The sequence below is a fragment of the Amblyraja radiata genome, chromosome 46, assembly GCF_010909765.2.
Source record: "Amblyraja radiata isolate CabotCenter1 chromosome 46, sAmbRad1.1.pri, whole genome shotgun sequence".
Lineage (NCBI taxonomy): Eukaryota > Metazoa > Chordata > Chondrichthyes > Rajiformes > Rajidae > Amblyraja > Amblyraja radiata.
This window is the reverse complement of record NC_046001.1, coordinates 2,200,456-2,223,900: the sequence shown is the minus strand read 5'-3', so window position 1 is coordinate 2,223,900 and position 23,445 is coordinate 2,200,456. Positions and strand designations below refer to the sequence as shown.

The 23,445-nt window shown below is 41.5% G+C and overlaps 1 protein-coding gene across 1 annotated transcript in view; it reads left to right on the top strand.

The window, feature by feature from the left end:
* The first annotated feature begins 12,645 nt into the window (after window positions 1–12,645).
* Window positions 12,646–23,445, top strand: part of vdr (vitamin D receptor) — a 121,589-nt gene continuing 110,789 nt past the window's right edge. The window contains exon 1 of the mRNA XM_033015711.1: window positions 12,646–12,896. The gene's annotated coding sequence lies outside the window, so the exon portion shown is untranslated. The remainder of the gene's footprint in view (window positions 12,897–23,445) is intronic.

Sequence of the window (23,445 nt, the reverse complement as noted above, 5' to 3'; positions counted from 1 at the left end):
CAAAATAGCTCAGTTTACAGCACTGATAGACTTTGCACAAAATATTCTGCCTCTGTAAACTAGGTCCAGTGTACGATTCGCTGCATTAGCTGTTCACAACTATCACACTCCTTTTGTGAGTTCTAATTTTCGTAAGTAAGAAAGGAATTGCACTATGCACAAATTTGAGATGTCTTTGGGCGTGTGACTGACGCTGGGAGAAGTTCAAGTAAACTGCGCTTGAAAGTACCTGAGGCAATTTCTCAATATCCACAATTTGACTAGAAATGGTCACGAGTGCGATCTAATCAGGGTTAAATCACTCCTTAATGCAAACTGATCCAATTGCTATGCGAGTGCATATTGATGTTCAAGTGAAAATTCCAGTAATTCAGGCACAGAGTAAGTTAAAAAATGTAGCAACATAGCTAGAAAGACAGGAAGCAAAGGGTTATGGGTTAATGGATATTGCTAGAACTGATTAACTAAAACAAATGTTGCTGGACTGACTCTTGGAGTCAATGTTGGGTCCAGTTTGTTCTTGCTCAATACAAATGATTTGGAGTTGGTCATAAGAATCCTAATTTCAAATTATGTTGAGGAGGATAATAAAACTAATATTTCAAGAAGACAAGGATTAGCAACATGGCAGGAAGAAGGGTCTCGACCCGAAACGTTACCCATTCCTTCTCTCCAGAGATGCTGCCTGTCCCGCTGAGTTACTCCAGCACTTTGTGTCTATGGCAGGAATATTCCTTTTTCAATTTAACATGAAGGTAGGAAGGGGACCTGTAATGATATAAATGTTTCTTAAGGGTGCAGAAGAGAGTGACCCAAAGTTTTAAATAGATAAATCCCTGAAAATGTGAGTATAGGTGAGTATTGGGTTGCATGGTGGAACTGCAGTAGAGTTGTGATCAGTTCTTTCCTGGTTTGATCCTGATAACAATTGCTGTCTGTGTGGAGTTTGTACATTCTCTCTGTGATCTGCATGGGTTTTCTCCGGTTTCCGCCCACACTCCAAAGACGCACAGGTTTGTAGGCTAATTGTCTTGGTAAAATTGTAAATTGTCCCTAGTGTGCGTAGGATAGTATTAGTGTCAGGGACTGCTGGTCGGCGCGGACTTGGTGGGCCGAAGGGCGTGTTTTCACCGTGTATCTTTAAACTAAACTATGCTGTATCACTAAACTAAAGGTGGATAATGTAAATACATGAATAGTATTTTAGGACTGGGGCTTTTGCAGTTCAAGAGCAAAAATGTAATGATAAATTCAAACAAGTCGTAAAGCAAACAGCAAATAAAGTACAATGTGCACGTTTGGACCCCCCCTCCCCCCCTCCCCCCTCCCACCATCAAAACCCCTTATAAAATAATTTAAGAAGGAACTGCAGATGCTGGAAAATCGAAGATAGACAAAAGTGCTGGAGAAACTCAGCAGGTGCAGCAGCATCTATGGAGCAAAGGAAATAGGCAACGTTTCGGGCCGAAACCCTTCCGGGTTTCGGCCTGAAATGTTGCCTATTTCCTTCAGATTTTGGCCCGAAACGTTACCTATTTCCTTCGGGCTTCGGCCCGAAACGTTGCCTATTTCCTTCGCTCCATAGATGCTGCTGCACCCGCTGAGTTTCTCCAGCACCTTTGTCTACCCTTATAAAAGTCATAATGAACATGGAGCATAGATTCACCAAGATAACACCGTGGAGTAAAAACTTTAAGGAAAGAGAACAGATGCTGGGACTGTTAAATGCAGATTCAGTAGATTTAAGATCATTAAGCATTTTGATACGTCAAACAAGAGAAAAACTGTTCCTTCCAGTTGCTGAGGACACATCTTTAAAATTTAAAATTATCACTGAAACAGGTAGTGGGAGATTCTTTGTGAAAAGGGCTGCTAGAAAATGCTTATTTCTCATTGAGTTTGAACTTCAAAATCCAGTACTAAATTAGTGTGCACCTGAAGATGCATCAGGCTAAACTCTTTATCCTTGTGTAATTTAGAAAGTTTGAGGATACTGTGCTGGTGATTTCAGCAGGCATAAGCAAGAAGGTACAGTGCAAGGGAGGATGAATCATGAAAGCAAGTGATGCAGGTGATTATGTCCCTTTAGTATTGAAACGGTTTAGTATTGAAACAGGGAGCATCATTGGAAGTGTTTAAGAAGGAACTGCACCCACTGGAGAAACTCAGCGGGTGCAGCAGCATCTCTGGAGCGAAGGAAATAGGCAACGTTTCGGGCCGAAATCCTTCTTCAGGCGGGGAGAAGAAAGGAAAAAGGAGGAGGAGGAGCCCGAAGGCTGAGGGATGGGAGGAGACAGCCCGAGGGCTGAGGAAGGGGAAGAGACAGCAAGGACTAACAAAATTGGGAGAATTCAATGATCAGAACATCATTGGAAGAATGGATGCAACTAAGAACTTCCTGCACAGAGGTTAATAGTGCAATTCTCTGTCAATTTATTGGCAGGTTTTCACGTAGATATTAATGAAATCCCAGAACCTGGACTGTCATTGGCACGATGAGACACATACTGCAGCTGAGAGATTTTGCAGATATATCTGCTGTTGCTTGCAAAACCATTTAGAGCAACAGAAAACCTGGCTTGAAATGGTACAAAGATTATGCAGACCACAGATGCTGTTAAGTTTCTGAAAAATCAGAGCTCTCGTGGTAACCAGTCACAGATTCAAGAGCTGTTAACAAGGTTAAAATTGATTTTGTGATGAGATCATGCAAGTAACTGTAATAAACTGACAGCAACTACAACAACTGCCCTTATTTGATGCTCCTGTGCAGAACTGAGATTGTGCTGGACGCGAGCTTCTATGCCCACCCACCTTTCCTCTCCATTTCACTTCCCATTTCTCATCAGTTTCTGGCACAGCTGCATGCATGCAAGCTGAACGGATGGATGTCTTTTGTAAAGTACAGACAAGTATCCGCTACCTATGAGTGTACACATCAGAGAACCTATAATGAATTTGTACTCTGTGAGTTAGCACTAACGGGGAATTGAATTTCGTCCTTCGTCTTTGCAACTTGCTGTACTTAGCCTCAACCTTTTATGCTTTTTTGTATTGCCACCCAGAAATTCATCTATGATCGTTTACATTAAATATACATTTATAGTTGTGGCTATTATTGTACTAGTTCCATGGGTTTCACTGGAAAAGTGGTCTGAAGAAAGGTCTCGACCTGAAACGTCACCCGTTCCTTCGCTCCAGAGATGCTGCCTGACCCGGTGAGTTACTCCAGTATTTTGTGTTTATCTTCGAGCCAAATCTAGGTTGTGTAGAACACGCAGCCATTATTACATTTGCACGTTTCCTCTCGTGAAAGGCAGAATTTCTGCACTCAATGCCTATGCCCTTTGTGATCAGTCCGCCTCAGCCTACATGATCAAACTCTTTGCCAAACACTTTAACTCCCCTTCACATACTTTCTGTCCTGGACCTCCTCCACTGTCAGAGTGACAACGTAAATTAGAGGAACAGCACCTCATATTTCGCTTGGCCAGCTTACAACCCAGCAGTATGATTCTTGATTTCTCTAACTTCAAGTAACCCTGCATCCCCTCTCTCCCCGTCCCTCCCCCACCCTAGTCGTTGTACTAGTTTCACTGGTGTCCTGTTGAGTTTCATTGTCTCTATAACTGGTAATCACCTAGCCCACAGCCGACAATGGACCATTGTGGGCTCCACCTTTCCTTGACTTTTGTTGCTTTTTGTATATCTTCCATTCATTTGTACTAAGTACCACCTATATCTTTTGTTCCTCTTTCCCCTGATGCTCAGTCGGAAGAAGGGTATCGAACTGAAACGTCACCTATTCCTTTTCTCCATAGATGCTGCCTGACCCGTTGAGTTACTCCAGCTTTTTGCGTCTGTCTTCCCTTTACCTTAAGCTCGATTTGATGGAAAAAAGTACACTGGGTGACATGTCCTACATTACAGAGCATCAATTAAAGCCTTGATTACCCCCACCCAATTTCGATTATGTACAACATTGGGATGATTCACTCTATTATTGCAGTTAACTATAATTTAGCTTAATTGAATGTTTAGTGCAGTAATTTTGCTTCTGAAACTTTTTATTATCATCTTGTGGAAAAGTGCTTATCTATATTTGGCATCTCTCCAAAGTGAAATGATCAAAACCAGAGGTTCATTGTGTTGAAGCATTTCCAAGAAGAGATCTCAAATGGGACAAGGAGTGCATTTGTGAACCTCAACAATAAAGTTAGTGAATACTAATGGCCTGCACAAAAACAAAGACTAGCCATTGCATCCACTTCTCGCGAGAACACCTTGCTCCTTGCTTTATAAGTAATGATCTCCCAAGTATTATCGAATCACATGATGTAAACGCAGAATCTTGACTTTTGCCAAATCTCCCTACAAGGAAAACCTACCGCAACAATTTGGTTTGGTTTATTTATTGTCACGTGTACAGAGATACAGTGAAAAGCTCGGTCTGCATGCAATCCCGTCAAATCATACTATACATGAGTACAATGGATCCTCTTCTGGAACATCTTGGCACCTTAATGTAGAAAACTATTTCAAAGATTTTTGGAGAGGAAAAAGCCTCTTTGCACTCCCTAATTCAACTATCAGTCATTCTGAAAGCAAACTATTTCAGATGCTGGAAAAAACAGAAAATTCTGGAAGCATACAGCGGGTTAGACAGCATCTTGGGGCCGAGAAACAGAGTTAATATTTCAGGTTAATGGCCTTTCATTGGAACTGGCCGTTCATGATGTAAGGGTATGAACCTGAATCATTAACTTTGTTTTCTCCCTTCTTTCTGTTTGCAAGTTCTCTTTCTCTTTCTCTCTCTCTCTGTAATTGTCATTTTGCATCTCCATTTATCTGGGAGAAAATAAAACTAAATTGCAGAAAAGAAAAACAGGAAATGCTGGGAACAGTCAGCTCAGCCGGCACCATGAAAGGAGAAACTGAGTAAATATAAACCTTTCATGAGAATTGATCAGTTCTGACAAATGGGCTTTGATCTGAAACATTATTTCTCTCTCCACAGATGTTGTTCGATCTGGCTAGTATTTCTAGTATTTTCTGTTTCAATTCCATTTCTCCAGGTCCATTTCAGATGTTTACTGGGTGCTGGGATAATATCTACTTGGAAAAACATAGAAACATAGAAAATAGGTGCAGGAGTAGGCCATTCGGCCCTTCAAGCCTGCACCGCCATTCAATATGATCATGGCTGATCATCCAACTCAGTAGCCTGTACCTGCCTTCTCTCCATACCCCCTGATCCCTTTAGCCACAAGGGCCACATCTAACTCCCTCTTAAATATAACCAATGAACTGGCCTCAACTACCTCCTGTGGCAGAGAATTCCAGAGATTCACCACTCTCTGTGTGAAAAATGTTTTTCTCATCTCAGTCCTAAAAGATTTCCCCCTTATCCTTAAACTGTGACCCCTTGTTCTGGACTTCCCCAACATCGGGAACAATCTTCTTGAATCTAGCCTGTCCAACCCCTTAAGAATTTTGTAAGTTTCTATAAGATCCCCCCTCAACCTTCTAAATTCTAGCGAGTACAAGCCGAGTCTATCCAAAAAGGAAAGAAAGAATTGAATGTGCCTTTCATATTGTGGGTTGGTTATTGCATGTGAACCAATCAGAGTAATGTACTACCACTAACCCCACCCTATTGTACACTTTATATTAACACTCACTTCCCATATGACGTAGTTACACCAGTAGTAGAGGTGAACTAACAATGTATTGTACTGCACCATTATGACTGATGATTGAAGCTGACTTTGAACACCAGACTGTGTCTGTACTGCTCTCTACACAGATTCTCCAGGTATTCAGTCATTTGCGATTTTAGACAAAAGTTATCCGCTAACTTTAAGTTAGGTTATCAATATACAAGTTAATAAGTTGACAAAATATTAGGAAAGACAATGGACTGTGAGTTCTATGGACAGCAAGACAGCACATTTGCACATCTGTAAAAAAATAGCTCGACCTTGCCACTCCAGCTCAGTCACATTCCAGACCACAGGTTTCAGGAATGGACAGTGTGACTGAGATGGAGTCAGGTGGAAGAGAATTACTGAAAGTTGAGAAGACATCCTAAATGCACTGGTCCAATGCAACAGGTGCAATATGCATGACATTTAGAAGCATGTGGAGAAAATTGCAGGGATGATCTTAACGTTGACCAAGGCATTATGACGTAGATGCATTTCAAGCAAGGAAGGAATATAATGGAACTGTGAAGGAGATGAGAGATTTTACCATGAACGGGCTAGATGGTGTTCTCTACACACAACTGCTTACTCAGTTCCAGGGTAAGTGATTTCTTGAGGTGGCTAGAGAGGAACGTGGGAAAGATGGAGTGTCCTTTGTCATGGTACATGTGGATGTAAATAATGTAGGTGGGAAGAGGGAGGACATCCTGTTGGGCGAGTATCAGGATTTAGGAATTAAATATAAAACCAAAAGCGCTTGCGATTATTGACGGAGCCATGTGTAAATTGGCAGAGAGACAGACACGTCAGGCTAGTTAATATGTAGCTTAAGAACTTATGTGAGACATAGGCACCAGTACTGGGACTGGCTAGTATGGATCTCACCTGATTCGGACTGAAACCAAAGTCCAAGCAGAAACAGTAGATGGAGAAGTAGTAAAGGGTTTGATTAGTAAGACATGAGGAAGGAATCACAAGAAATGTTGTCTTCAGAAACTTCTCTGGAGCATTGGATGGTGAGGGGTGACCTGATAGAAGTTTATTAAATTACGAGAGGCATAGATAGGGTAGACAGTCACAGTCTACCAGGGTTGAAATGTCAAGTACTACAGCGCAAAGGTTTCAGGTGAGAGGAGGAAAGTTTAAAGGAGATTTGTGAGGTGGGTTTTCTACAGGGAGTAATAAAAAGGAACTGCAGATGTTGGTTTATACCAATGATATACACAAAATGCTGGAGTAACTCATGCTGGAGAACATGGATAGGTTATGTTTCGGGTCGGAGGGTCTCGACCCGAAATGTCACCTATCCATGCAGCCTGACCCGCTGAGTTACTCCAGAGTTTATACAGAGAGTAGTAGGTGCCTGGAATACGCTACCAGGGAAACTGGTGAAAATAGATACAATAGTGGCATTTGAATTGAATTGAATTATCCTTTATTGTCATTCAGACCTTTCGGTCTGAACAAAATATTTGCAGTCATACATATAATAATAAATATCAAAAACACACAATAAACACAAATTTAACATCCACCACAGTGAGTTCACCACCAGGCACCTCCTCACTGTGATGGAAGGCAAAAGTCTTAAAGTCTCTTTAAGAGGCAATTTGACATGCAGGTGAACATGCAGAGAGTGGAGGAATATGGGTCATGTGCAGTCAGTTTAAATTGGCATCATGATCAGCACAGACATTGTGGGCCAAAGGGCCTGTTCCCGTGCTATACTATTCTATGTTGCAGTCAACTTAAATATAAATAAAAAGGAGAATAAGGGACAGATTATGCTCAAGGAGAACAGAAAAGGTCAGGGAATAAATAGACTTACAGAACAATGGAGTGAAAAGATGGTTGGAAAATATGTGAAAGAAACTGCTATTAAAAATGTGTTCAACTCAGTAAAGCAATGCATACAGTGGCTGTAGTTAAGTCGGAACACTGTTGTAACGGGCCAGATTTGGTTACAGAAAAAACTAGGACTGGAAATTTAACATTGTAGGGCACAACATATTTAGAAACAAAGTGGGAAAGAGGGGAGGCACAATTGAAATTAAAAATAGCACCATGAGAGTGGACCAAGGCAGCGTGGCCAAAAGTGAGACCGAAATAGAATTTACTTGGATAGCGGTAAGAGATACAGAATAAAGCAGTTAATGGAAATCTGAAATAAAGGAGAATGCTGGAAATGCCCAACAGCATCTGTGAAGAGCAATAAAATGCCATTACATCACAGTGGTCAATGATAAAAGACCAAAAAACTGCTGATGCTGAAAATCTCAAACAAAAATACTCAGTGGGCCTCGTTGTATCTGTGCTGAAAGAATTACTCATGCCCGAGATTCATGACACCCCACACCACCAAGAATTGTTATTGACATGATATGTCAAGTAAAAAAGTAACTGCAAGTTCAGGGTTATCCATTTGGCATTCAATTTCTCAAAAGCTGATGAAAAGTCATCGATCTGAAACATTAATTCTGTACCTCTCTCGGCAGATGCTTCTCATTAACTTCTGGAACTTATGGCAGATTGAACGCATTTCCCACAGACTGCTCAAATAACAACTTGGCTTTGTGATACTCACAGAAGATCAATTTATAATGACCTGGGATTCTCCATCGTGGTCCTTGGCGGTCTTGACCCACAGTACAATGGTACACTGTTGGGAGTGGGTGGCCCTGGGAATCTTTAACATTGATTGTAGTTCACATGGCATTGGACAATGAAACTTCCTCCAGAACCAGGGGCCACAGTCTAAGAATAAAGGGGAGGCCATTTAAAACTGAGATGAGAAAAAAGTTTTCACCCAGACAGTTGTGAATTTGTGGAATTCTCTGCCACAGAAGGCAGCAGAGGCCAATTCACTGGATGAATTTAAAAGAGAGTTAGATAGAGCTCTAGGGACTAGTGGAATCAAGGGATATGGGGAGAAGGCAGGCACGGGTTACTGATTGTGGATGATCAGCCATGATCACAATGAATGGCGGTGCTGGCTCGAACTTCAGAAGGTGAAGGTAGACTAATGTGCAATTTGAAATGAAATATTTGTATTTGAAACAAATACATGATAACTATTATATGAACTAATCCATCTCAATAAGCATGAATGATTTGGTTGTATAGATTATATATGTGCAGTGAAAAGGTAACAAAGGCACCATTACACATATTAAACGATTTGACAGAAGGAAGTATTGTGTCAGGGAACTGGTGAATGGCCAATGTTATACCTACATTTATGAAGGAAAATAGAACATGTCCAGGGAACTATAGATCAGTCTGCTTCATATTAAAAAAATATGGAATATGCATTTAAGGAGAAAAGCATCATGAACTAAAAATATAATGATGAATCATGAGTATGGATTTTAAAATACAAAGCTTTGCTTGCCCAATCTCATTGAATTCTTTAGAGAGGTAACACAAAAGAAATAGATGCAAAATATCCAATTTTCAAAGGATCTCCAATAGACAGCCACATATTAATTTATGAATGTCAGAACATATAGAATCAGGAGACATGTTGAATAATAATAGAAGGTAGACAAAAAATGCTGGAGAAACTCAGAGGGTGAGGCTGCATCTATGGAGAGAAGGAATAATGCATAGTTCACCAACCACAAGACAGAAAGCAGATTAAATGGTAGCTATTCAGAGTGGTAATAGATGGTATCTGGGACCCGAAAGGGTCATTGCTAAGTTTACAATTTATATTAACAATTTATGCTTTAGAATAAAAATTAAAATAACACATTTTTGAAAAAATGCCACATTGAAAAGAATAACTGGGAAAGAAGCAAATTGAATATATTTTGGTCAGCATTGAGCACTGTTGGTTTGCACTAACCTCAAAACATGTCATACTTACCTCAGATGCTTATCCCAGCAGAAACATGCACAAACTGTAATGAGGATTCTTCATAGTGAGGCCCTGCACGGCAAAAGGGCCTTCCACATTGTACGAGGCAGGATGTGGAACAGCCAAAACAAATCCTGCCTTCAAAATAAATAGAGCTGTCAAACTCTGAAAAACATTACATTTCTGATACATTCAATAATATTAAAAAACTTGAAAATTAGAAAACAAAGAACTTCACCCATGTTTGCTTTCTCAATAAGTTAAACAATCAGTTGATGATTTAAATTTAAATGAAATACTATTGAAATGATATGATATTTTAAATAAGTTTTTCTATTAACCTAATAACTTATGTGAAAATCTTTCATGTTATCAAACTCCCACGGTGGTTCTGTTCCATCAAATGGAGGAGAGGAGACTCTTTGCACTTGCTTGGAACTGAGTATTATGACCAGAAGAATAAGGGTGGCTAATATTCAGCTTTTATTTAAGAATCATCATCATCGGCGGTCAGTTGAAACGAGTATGACTGGTGCACAGACAGCCACCACACGGTTCTTGACAGATCTGGGTCAGGATCCAGTGGCATGGAGTCCAAGACGACCGGGGACCCTTTTCTGCTGCAGCCTTCATCCGCCTTCCTAGCCGTTGTGATGTTGCACTAAAGTCAGCTATCATCCTCCGCAAGGCTTTTGACAATGTCCTGCATGGTGGACTGGTCGGAAGGTTAGAGCACATGGGATCCAGGTTGAGCTAATCAATTGGACACAACATTAGCCTGAGGGAAGGAGTCAGGGAGTGGTAGTAGGGGTTGTTTTATAGATTGGAGGCCTGTGACCAGTGGTGTGCTGCAGGGATGGGTGCTTGGTTCCAAGTTGATTTGGATGAAGAATGGGCATCAAGTTGGCAAATTAATTTAAATGTTAAAAAAATGCGAGGTATTTTGGTCAGAAAAATGTCACATATCACTTAAAAAATAAGAATCTAAATGGGGGCATGGAAGGGAGACGCTCTATAAGTTACAAAGGAGATCAAACCCATATAGTCACAGGGAGGACATACCATGTACACACAGCATCCGAGGTCAGCATTGAAATGGGTTGCTGGAGCTGTGAGGCAGCAGCTCGAATAGCTGCACCATGAAGAGTGTTAGGAAGCTGCATCATGAAGAGTGTCTGAAGAAGGGTTTCGGCCCGAAACGTTACCTATTTCCTTCGCTCCATAGATGCTGCTGCACCCACTGAGTTTCTCCAGCATTTTTGTGTACCTTCGATTTTCCAGCATCTGCAGTTCCTTCTTGAACACAAGAGTGTTAGGATGTTTGTTTTGATAGGTTAGAAAAATTACAGAACAAGAAGTTTTGGTTGTTTTTGTTGCCCTTTACATCCTAAAACACATTATAGTCAATTGCAATATAGTGAATAATGAAACGTAGGATAGTCCTTTAACCTCCATCTATGCCTCACAGCTTTTGGTCACCTTATGTGGTTCGGAATCAAAATTTAATTTGATAACTATCAAATGAGAAGCGCAGTGGTGTTTCACTATGTTTAAGATGCTATATAACTGCACTGCTTTTGTTAGATGAACTGAGGTAAACCAACTGAGAAAAACACAAAAAATGTGTATACATGCTTTTTTTTTTACAAAACGTGTCTTTAAATAATTTATAAACAATACCATCTGTCTACAACCTGTTATCAGTTTAGTTCGAGACTAGGCATTTGCCTGTATATTTCTGTACGGTTTTTAAAAGTGGCTATTGTAAAAGGGTTGGCCGATGTACCTATTTTCATGGTGGTAAATCGCACTGTAGTTTCTAAAGTAGTGTAGCCAGTCCGATTGCAGCTATGATTACGATTACCTGTACCAATTAATCTTTTATTTTTGGTACATGGTATCTGAAAAGCTTAGGATAGCCAGCTGAAATTTCCAAATTTACACAAAAATTCAATTCCCCGCGGTGTATAAATATTATATAATTGTCACATTTAATCAATTTTATGATCACATCGACAAAGGAAGAAGTAACCGTGATTACCCTCTATTGTAATGCTATCCTCTGAGTATAATGTTATACTGCCAAACGTGTGAACTCCAGTTTTTAATTATGCATCTAGGATTGTCGTTTGCCAGCACTCTCTTTAGGAACAACAGAAGCATGTTTATAAACAGTTTATGGCTGGTTTTGAGAGTGGGCGTAGATTTTGTTGTTGGAGGCAAGGGGGTTGGGCTTGCACGCCGCTTCTCTTGGAAACCCTCTTTTGATCTCGCTGGGTCATCTCCCACCACAGTTTCTGAACAGTTGACATGCAGTTGCAAAAAGCTGGCGTGGGAGAATCCGCCCCGCGCTTGCAGACAAAATGATGTAGGAAGGAACTGCAGATGCTGGCTTACACCGAAGATAGACACAAAATGCTGGATAACTCAGTGGGACAGGCTGGAGAGAAGGAATGGGTGACGTTTCGGGTCGAGAGCCTTCTTCAGACATGAAGCCCAGACCAGGGTCTGATGAAGGGTCTCGACACGTCACCCATTCCTTCTCTCCACAGATGCTGCCTGTCCCGCTGAGTTACTCCAGCACTCTGTGTCTATCCGCACTTGCAAGACAAACGCCTTTTGAGGCGAAAACTACAACTCCCATGCAGAGTAGGAACTCCAACCAACTGTTTGCAAACTGAAACCGACCCCCAAAAAAAACAAGAATGGGCGTTCGAATTCACATTTATGGGGTGGAAAGTCGTGTTCTATGAGGTAAACGTTAACTTTAAACGATCAGAAATGCCCAATTTGGCCAATTGTTTACTTTTCCTGGCGGCTCCCTCCTCGTGACGCACAAACACACCCCTTCCCAGCGGGTCACGTGGACAGCTGGGCCCGCACCGCCTGGTTGACGTGGGGGGCGGCCAATAGGGACGCCGCGGCTGCGTGACGCGTGCTTCCATTGGACGTGCCCCGTGAGAATTGGCCAATGGGAGGAGAGGTGGGCGGGTCCAGCGCTGCGGATTGTGAAGCGCTCGAGGGAGAAGAGTTTGAGGCAGAGTCAATCCCGGCGCGGAGGGGGGGGGGGGCAAGGGGCGATAAGGGGCGATCGGACTGCTTCAGGTATCGGTGCAGACAGTGGGCGGCTCGCAGGCGAATAGTCAATCCGGCAACACACACGCACACACACACGCACGCACTCCCCCCTCGACAGCTTCAACTAAGTCAGCGCTCTCGGTGAGAGTGAAGAGCGGCTATCACTCGCCCCTGACAGTCTGACACTGTGACTGCACCAGGAGACGGAGAACAAGGTCATGTGTGCAGGGCCTGTGTCCACGGCAGCAACTGAGGTGAGGGGCTGAGGGGCGGGTAAGAGGAAGGGTAGAGGGGGGCCCGGGGAATATAAAGACTGCGAGAGCCAACTTTCAGCTGACCGAGTGTGGAAGGGGCTGCATGTTTGGGGAGCGTTGCAAGGTTAAACGAGAAAGATCCGAACGGTAGTGGTAGTGTAGAAAGAATAATTTTCTGTGATTTTTCGTGTGATAGTTATTGAGTTAAGTTTATCTCACTTGGTAAATAAATGCCTTTGCGAAATTCTTCATTGCTCACCTGAATGTTAATGTTTACAGTTTTGATAATCTGCCTCCTGCAGAAGAATCAACAGGTGAAGACCTAGCCTTGTCACCTCTAGGGTTAAAATAACTTGCATTGAAGTATTTTATACTCGGGCCACGTCGTTTTCAAAAGCCTTTATCTGTGAAGCGTTTCAACAAGTTTATGCTTTGAACAGTAATCACTTCAGTTGTACTACTAGAGCAAGATTGGTATAGTCAATAATCTTCGCATGTCTAGTGTCGCATCATATACAGTAATTACATTTTGAATGACGATGATTGTAAGTATATAAGAACATAACATCACGAGTGGAACATTCCGTCTCTTGCCTACTCTGCCATTCAATAAAATCGACTGATCTTTCCTGCACTAACTCTATTTCTTATTTCCCTTAATATTAATAAATCTGTAACTCTTTATCTTGGACGTACACCGTAACTGAGCCTCCACAGCCCTCCTGGGTAGAATTTTCCAAACGTTGACTATCCTTTAGATGAAGAATTTCCCTCTAATGTTAGTCCTGAATGCTAATACCCTAATTCCAACTACAACACCATGGCCAAGGGAGACATTATCCCCACATTTACCCTATCAACCTGTCAAGCCCCATAGGGATTTTGTTTCAGTGAGATCACCTATTTTTCTAAACTTTTTTTTCTCACATGGCAAACTACCCTCCCCCATTCCAGGAATCGGTCTTGTGAGCCCTGTTTGCACTCTCTCTATTGTAAGTATATATTTGCTGAAGTAGAGGGATCAGACAGTATTCCAGATTCACTCACAAGAGCCCTCTATGATTTCAGTTGGACATGTCTACTCTTGTATTTAAAGCCTCTTGCACCAAACTTACCATTTACCTCCTTACTTGTTTGCTGCCACTGCTCATTAACTTGAAGTGATCCATATGCAAGGACGCCCAGGTCCCTCTAAACACGATCATCTTTTAATCTGCCCTGATTTAAATAATATTTCAGCTTTTCTATTTTGTTCTACCATTTTCCGTATGATGATCTCACCAATTAGTGAAGACTGTCCATTTCCCCCCAAAGTCTCTCTGCATCCTCTTCACAACTCGCACCCAGCTTTGTATTATCAATTAATACAAATGTAGTTCTACATCACTTTAGCAATGGAAATAATATTTGAAAGTTTAACTTCCAGCAATTAAAACCAGATTGTTATTGGATTAGGTGTCAAACCAGCTTCCTATTTGCCTATCTTTGTGGGTATTTCTTTACAATGTATGAGTTTTGAAGTGTGATCCTTGTGTTGGATCTCCAAAGTTTGTGAATGAAACGCTGTTCCAAAGCATATAAATCATTCCCTTGAACTGTTATATGTAATTTTTGCCAAATTGTTTTTTACTGTATTTTACAAATTTGTGCAAGAGCCAATTATGACAGTGCAAGTTTTCCAAATAGCAGCCTGTGTTTATCTGTATCCAGTGTCATTGGAGTGGGTGAGAAAGAGCCACTGTTATTTATCTCACTTAATTTTTGTTTTTATTGTAGTCTTGCTCAAATAGAAGTGACGAATGTTGTGGTGAATCCTGTCATTGTTCAGTGAAAGCAGCAGCTATTAACAGTGTAATGATGTCTAGACTCGGTTGATATTGGTGTGATGCAAGGCCTGTATAAAAGTACTTAACCGCAAGGTAGAAATAAATTGATCCATTATATAACGGGGTTGTGTCCTGACTAGTGGGTATTTCGATTGATTATAATCCAATCAAAGCGATTGGTGTTCATTTCACGACCACTTGAAATAAAATAATAATCCAAGCTTCAACTGCAGCCCCACATCATGGAGGAAAGAGAATATAAAATGTCTAACACTCTGCACTGAACCACTTGGACAGTAAAAACACATACGTCCGGCTGTTGTTTGTAGACTATAGTTCAGTGTTCAACACCATCATCCCCTCCAAACTTGTTATTAAGCTGTCAGAACTGGGTCTTTGCAACTGGATCCATGAGTCCCTCATCAACAGAACACAATCAGTACGAATTATCGACACTTGCTCCTCAATAGCTATAAGCACAGTGGCACCTCAAGGCTGTGTGCTCAGCCCCCTGCTCTATTCACTCTTTACCCATTACTTCAGCCGGACACTGTTCCAACTCCATCTTAAAATTCTTAGATGGATTATTAGAAGAATTATGGATAATGATGAGTCGGGGTATAGGAGGTCAGTAAAACCAAGGAATTAATTGTTGACTTTAGAGGAGGAAAGCCGAGGATCCACAAAACTGCCTTCATCAGTGGTGGAGAGAGTCAAAAAAATTAAGTTCCTGGGCATGCATAATCTCTGCATCAATGTGCTGGGTTCAGGACATATCTTCAATCATAAAGAAACCCTATCAACGCCTCTACTTCCTTAGAAGATTGAGGAGATTTTGTATGGCGACAAATACTTTCTTGTATACCGTCTACAGGTATAGGCTAGAGAGCATATTGAATGATTGCATAGCAATGAAGGGGATTATAAAAAAGTGGTGAACACTGCCCCAGTCCATGGGTACTGACCTCTTCACCATTGGGTACTGACCTCTTCACCATTGAAGGGATCTACAGGAGGGGCTGCCTCAAAAATACACCCAGCATCATCAAGGATCCAAACCACCCTGGCCACACTGCTGCAACCGGGAAGGGGGTATAGGAATCTGAAAACTGTAATGTCCAGGTTAAGGAACAGTTCCATCCCAACAACAATCAGGCCATTGAACACTACACACTTCAACTAAAGGACAAACTGCCTTGGTTGCAACAGGAATGACAGGCTTTGTTTTTGTTTTTGCACTATTTTTTTTTAATTTATTGAACTACGTTGTTTATTATGGTATTTAGTGAGGACTGTGTTTATATATATGTTGTGCTGCTGCAAGTAAGAATTTTATTCTGTTTTGGGATATATGACAATAAGTCACTCTTGGCTCTCTTTTTCCCCAAAATGCTCAGCCATGAAGTTTATACATTTCATGTGTAGTCACTGTTATAATATGAGAAACATAGCAGCAAATTGATTTTTTCTGAAAATAACTGATTAATCAACTTCAGTCATTTAGTTTGAGGGGAAAATTTCGTCCAGAACTCTAATGTTGTTCAAGCATGCCGTGGAATCTCTTTCATCCACCAAATGGGTCAGCCGAGTCCTCCGTTTAACATCTCATCCAAACAGTGGCAGTCTGACGGTGCGGGGCTCTGCTCTTGCTGCATTGATATGTGAGGCTGGATTACATGCAGGCATCGATCTGACCATTCAAATCCTTGAGCCGTTTCCACATTCAGTACGATCATGTGATCTGTATCTTGCCATTATTTACCTGTTCTATCCTTTCTCCATATCTCTAAATGCCATTGCTTTAGAATTTTCATTTGACCCCAGACACGACAGCTTTAAGAGGGGGATAGTTGCAGGCTTTGCTCACTCATCATTTGGAGAAGTACTTGCTGTTAACACCTCTAAATGACCTAGTTTAAATTTTAAAATTACTTCCTTCCTCCTTATTCTGAACTCTTATCAGAGGAAATAGTTCTCTCTACCTTGACACCTTAACAGTTACTTTATTTGAAACACGCCATTTAGATCACAACTTTGAAGAAATATGTGCCATCAGTTATATTTTAACTTATTCAGCAGGAGTATCTTTCTGGTGAATCCACACAACATGAGAAGAGAGTACACAGCATGAGGGAGAGTACAGGAGAGTACATTCGTAACTGCACATGAGAAGAAACTGAAGATTATAGCATTACCTTGATTCCACAGTAACAAAATCATGATAAATCGCAAATGTTTCCCCTTGTCAGCATTCAATCACATTGTTCCACTGGAGCCTTCACATGTGCACTGGCAGTCCATGGATTTTGCAGTCAATATTTCCTAGAGGGACTGATTCATTCAGTGAATATGCTGTCACAAGATTAATTTATTGCTCACCAGTTCAGATACTCCACACTTTGGTGGGATGAGGCTGGATGATGATTGGGTTATCATTTGATGATGACATTTCATGGATGAGACGCAAAAATCCCTGGCGGAAGAATTGTCAGTGAGCAGCCTGCTGAGGAAGGGGTCGGACTTTCAGCAATGTGTGATTATGGACAGGCCATCCAAGCACTCTGATCACCAGTGCATAGAGATAGTAAAAGCATGCCTCACCTAGAACTATGTTGATTTTCATGGAATTGCAGTGATTTGCATGGATACGTGACCATGGAACAAAGAAAAGCAGCAATCACTAAACTCCCTGCCTTGAGAGAGTGTGGAAAATCTGAATGATTAAACGGCGATTATTTCAAACTGGTTGGCAGGTATCTTAACGTTATCCTATTGCCCCTGTCCCACTTAGGAAACCTGAACGGAAACCTCTGGAGACTTTGCGCCCCACCCAATGTTTCCGTGCGGTTCCTGGAGGTTCCGGAGGTTTTTGTCAGTCCCTACTTGCAACCTCCGGCAACCACCTGCAACCTCCGGGAACCGCACGGAAACCTTGGGTGGGGCGCAAAGTCTCCAGAGGTTTCCGTTCAGGTTTCCTAAGTGGGACAGGGGCATTAAGAGCATAATGTTGATCTGCTCAAAACGCTTTCCAGCAAAGTGGTAGCGATGACATGCAACTTGGCAAGAAATCCAGCATGTCTCCAAGGACTCTTACTAATTTCGACCGATGTGCTGTAGAAAGCACCCCCGTTTGCTATGGCATTTGCTCTGCCCATGACCCCACAAAATTGCAGTTGTGGATGCAGCCCAGTCCATCACATAAACCGGCATCCTTTTTCCTCCTCCCATCCAATTATAGTAGGGATGAATGTAGGAAAATTAGTATTACATGTGGTTTTGTTATTATTCCATAGGTGCAAAGTGGGTGAACTTTGCATTCATCAAACCTTCCCAAGCAGAAACTTAAATAACTGTTAAGGCATTGCCCTCCAGGGCTGCTTCTCCTCTGAACTGCACAATGTGATTTAGGCTCAATGTCTTATTCTTCCTGTATGTCCAAGATATGCTCTTGAGCAATGTTGAACAGAACACTCCATCTCAAATCCTTTATGAACGTACCAATTAAAGCAGAAATAGCCCTCTTGGTTCCTCAATCCTGCTGTGTTGTTTAATAAAAACATTGCTGATTGGAACCTCAACTCCACATTCCTGACTCATAAACAATAGCCCTTTAACTCTTTTGCATATCAAGAATTTATTTACCCCAGCCTTAAAAATATTCAATTACTTTTCCTTCTTCAAAAGGTGATGGAATCCATTCAAAAGATCAATAGAATTCTGAGAGGAAATTAATTTACCATATTTGACTTAAAGGTCTTAGTTTCAAACAGTGACCCCCTAATTCTAGGCTCACCCGTAGGAGGAAACATTCTCTCCACATTCAACCTGTTCAAGATCCTGCATGTTTCCTTCAAGTCCCCTCTCTCTCCTAAACTGCAATCAATACAAGCTTGTGCAGGAAGGAACTGCAGATGCTGGTTTAAACTGAAGATGGACACAAAATGCTGGAGTAACTCAGTGGGACAGGCATCAATACAAGCTTAGTCTGTCCAACCATTTTTCTCAAGACAACCTACCCATATCTGCTTCTTCCAATACATTAACACTCTTCGTTAGCTAAGGATTCTAATACTGTAGATTGTCCTCGAGATGTGATCTCCCAATGCCCTATATAACTGAAGCATAACATTTGTTGTTTTGAATTTGATTTGAACAATAAACACTAACATTCTGTTTGCTTTCCTAATTACTTGCTGGACTTGCCTGCTGTGAACTGTGCACTGCCACTGCATCTGAGGTCTGCAATCATTCACCACTTAGATAATGTTTTTTTTAAATGTTTTTCAACAAATTGAATTATGTCACATTTCTCATATTTGCCGACTCACTTAACCATTCTGTATCCCTGTGCCACATCACTCGTTACCTCTTACCAACCAGAAAATGATCAGTTTATGCCTGCTTTCAATGTCCTGTTATCCTATCAATCTTCTATCCATGCCAATATGTTACTTCCTACACCACAAGCTTTTATTTTCTACTGTAACCTCTTTATTATTGCATCTTATCAAATGCTATCTGAAAATTGAAGTTTTGTAAATCCATCAGTTTCACTTTATCTACTGCATATGTTATTCTTCAAAAAAATGGAAAATCAATAAAATGTGATTTCCTTCACATAAAACATGCATTTTTTCGTGTGGCCTGCTTATAATGTCTGTAATAATAGTTTTTAATATTTTCCCTAAGAGACGTTCAGCTAAGTGACTTGCAATTTCCTTATTTCTGTCTCATTTTTTAATACATTTGCTGTCTTATAGCTTAAGGGAAACTGGTTTGAATTTTGGAAAAACTAAAACCAATAATCAACAAACTATCTTGCTCGCCACTTTTAAGTTCTTCCGATGAAGTCCATCACGAACCAGAGACTTCTCAGCCCATAACACCAACAACTTGCTCGGTACCATTTCCCTGGTTATCCCTGGGAAAATCAAGATTAAAGGCCTGGATGAATCATAGCAAGTTTATCTGGGAGACCTTCTTCCTCTGAGGATCTTAAATCAAGATATCACCCAATGAAATCTTGGTTTAATTTAGAGATACTGCATGGAAACAGGCTCTTTGGCCCACTGGGTCTATAACCAACTATCAATCACCCTTAACACTTGTTCTATGTAATCCTATTTTCCATACACTCCCTGCACATTGGAGATGTGGGAGGAAACCAAAGCGCCCGGAGGAAACCCACACTGTCACAGGTAGAACGTGCAAGCTCCACACAGGCAGCACCCGAGGTTGGGATCGAACCCAGGTCTCGGGCGCCGTGAGGCAGCAGCATTTCCCGCTGTGCCGCACGATCTTTGACTTGTGAAATCTTATGTCACATCAATGAAGTGAAGAATTAGTGTGTATTTGTGTACCATTTTGATTATAAACTTTGAACAGTAAATGCATATAGAGAACATAATACACAATACTAGAAACTACTTGAACCTGTACACACACAATCCACTTTGTATTTTCCTCAACTTCTTGGATCAGCTTGTGCGCACAATATCATTAACACTGAAGATGCACTTATTAATAATAGTTCACTGAGTTGGGAGGCAGGGAGAGAGTAATTAACATTTAAAATAATCTTTTGATTTTTCTAACTTATCCAAGCCTGGGTATCAATAACTTGACTCAATTTTGATAATTTTACGCAAGATGACTCCTTTATAAAATGTATGGGACTTTAAATATGGATAACGATAATGCGGATTGTATCATTCCTCCTGTAGATTTAATCTTGTGCCCTCCCTCCAGTTCTTTTTAATCTTGATGGTTAGTTATCTCTGTGGTCTTTGGTTTATTTACTGCAGTAATTATGGAAACCAGATAAACTTCCATAATGTTCCTGAGGAATAACGTTTAATTACTAACGACCTGTTCATCTAACTGCATTTTGTGTCTAGATTTGCAGCTGCTTGAATGTTCTCCATGGGGAGAGACAGCTATTTGGAGATCAGGAAAAGCAGCAAACCGCTGTCTTTTTCTGTACATTCTTTAAAGATTGTTTAGTTATGACGGTATCTTATACAGTATGATTTCTGGAGTGTGCCAAGTGTGCTCAATGTGATTTGCAGTTTGTGGATGCACAATTTTATAATAGTGTTATTGTATCTTGCCATGTAACATAGATGTCATGACCAGGGTTATTGATTAACAGTGAAATAGGATGTTCTGGACAGGAAATTGTTTTATACCTGAAAATGATTTGAAGGAAAGCTTCCACTGTTGTAAATCTTCTGAAATCAATTGGGCAGCAAATCTGAAGGGGGATAGAGAGAGGATTGGTGTTAGTATGGGCAGGATCAAGGAGTGGAAGAGAAGATAGAGAATGGTGAGTTCTACAAGCCCTGGTTGAAATAGTGAAGGAAATAGAAATGACTAGAGGAGAGGATTGTGCCAACATTGAGGGAATGGAGTTAGCTAAGAAGATGATCAGAAGGTGCTGGCAACGTCAGTAAAGGGAAGGGATGGATGCGTCTGAAGAGAGGCTTCAGCCCTCTGATCAACCCTCTTGCTTCAGTATGCAAGACCCGCTCCACGTTAAATCATTTTGGGGATTTATTTATGTAGTATTTTGGGATTGAGGTTTGCTATCGTGACCATTCATTGGAAAACTGTAAATGGGTAGTATTTTTAATATTTACAGATGCAAGATAAGCAATCATTGCATCCTATTTATAAGCACCAACATTTTGGTGCCTATGAAGGTGGATTAATGTTGTTGCGTGAAGTACCAATGATGTATCCTGCTGCGTGATAATTTAGCAGCACCCAAGGACCAGACGCCTCTGTATCAGCCTTCCACAAGTTAAGGCATTCCCACTGCACGCTGTGTTAGTCTAGAGCAGGGGTTCCCAACCTTTTTCTTCCCGTTTACCCCTGGCAACATTTTGAAAGTAAATTTACCTCCACCCTGTTGTTCAGTAATTTGAGTTTACACTTCTACCATAATAAAGCAACCGACAAAGGGGAAATTTGAAAATATTGTTTTTAACATCATTATTTTAAATTCCAGAATCAACAAATTTACCACCTGGGGGTAAATTTACCCCAGTTTGGGAACCCTTGGTCTAGGGTGTGTTTCAAGAGAGAGTTCGAGAGATGGAGGAAGGTTTATGATTCAGAAGTGGGTTCAGGGTGATTAGTGCTGAAGGGATAAGTGGTTGCAGATTGGAAAGTGGTAGTAGACAAAATGGTTCAGTGATTGTGGTTGGTGAGTCAGCAGGAGGGAGGAGTTCATCTTCGGGGTTTTGGTGGGGTTTGTTCCATTCAGCCTTAGCCAGTGGGGATAGGGAGTCGAAATTGAATCTAGTGATCAAACTAAACAGCGATAAGACAGAATTCCTCCTCATAGGCTCCAAAGCCACACTCAGCAAAATCAATAACCCCACTCTCACCATCGACGGCACCACTGTCTCCCCATCTCCCCAGGCCCGTAACCTTGGCGTGATCTTTGATTCCACCCTCTCCCTTGAGCCTCACATCCGCCATGTCATTAAAACCTCCTTCTTTCATCTCCGCAACATCGCCAAACTCAGACCCTCTCTCACACCGCCCGCTGCTGAAAGACTCATCCATGCCTTCATCTCCTCCCGACTGGACTATTGCAACTCACTTCTCCTTGGCATCAGCTCCACCTACATCAACCGACTCCAACTAGTCCAGAACGCAGCCGCCCGACTCATCACCCATACCAAATCCTGGCATCACATCACTCCAGTCCTCAAACAACTTCACTGACTTCCCATCTCCCACCGGATCACCTACAAAATCCTGATCCTCACCTACAAAGCCCTCCACCATCTGGCCCCCCCATATCTCATTGACCTCCTCTCCCTCTCCCCCTACCAACCCTCACGGTCCCTCAGATCCACATCAGCCGGTCTCCTCTCCATCCACAAGTCCAACCTCCGCAGTTTTGGGGACAGAGCCTTCTCCAGGGCAGCTCCCAGGCTCTGGAACTCCCTCCCCCAACTGATCCGCAATTCCGTGTCCCTCACCATCTTCCAGTCCCGCCTCAAGACCCATCTCTTCACCTCTGCCTATCCTTAGCCCCACGTCCCCGTCCCTTTTCATCTGTGCATTAATTGCCTCATACTGTGTTTTGTATTGAATTCTGTCTTTACTTTGTGTACTAGTCATGTCTCTACTATTTATTTCATTCCCCTTACATGTTTTTCCTCTACATGCTCAATTTTTGTAAGGTGTCCTTGAGACTCTTGAAAGGCGCCCATAAATAAAATTTATTATTATTATTATTATTATAGTGATCGGGGTTGTGGGGTGGATGGTTTCCAGTTAGATGATCAGGGCTCAGGGGAAGGGATGCCCGATATTGGGTCATCAGTAGGTAGAGGAGGATTGGTTGAAGATTGTGTCCTTGGGGGAGGTGTAATGGCATTGGTAATAAAACATAATACAGCATGGGAACAGGCCATTTGGCTCGCTTTGCCTCTACCGACTGATCCAAGTAAAGCTAATCCCATCCACCTGCGTAAATTCTATTTCCAGCCTGCTCATGTGTTTGTCTGAATGTCTCTGAAACGTTGCTGTTATATTTGCTTCAACAATCACCCTTGGCAGCGTGTTCCAGGCACATACCACTCTCTGTGTAGAAAACAACTTGTCCAGCACATCTTTAAACTTTCCACCTCTTGCCATAAACCTATCTTCTATCTTATTTGATATTTCCACCCTGGGATAAAGACTCTGATTATCCACCCTATCTA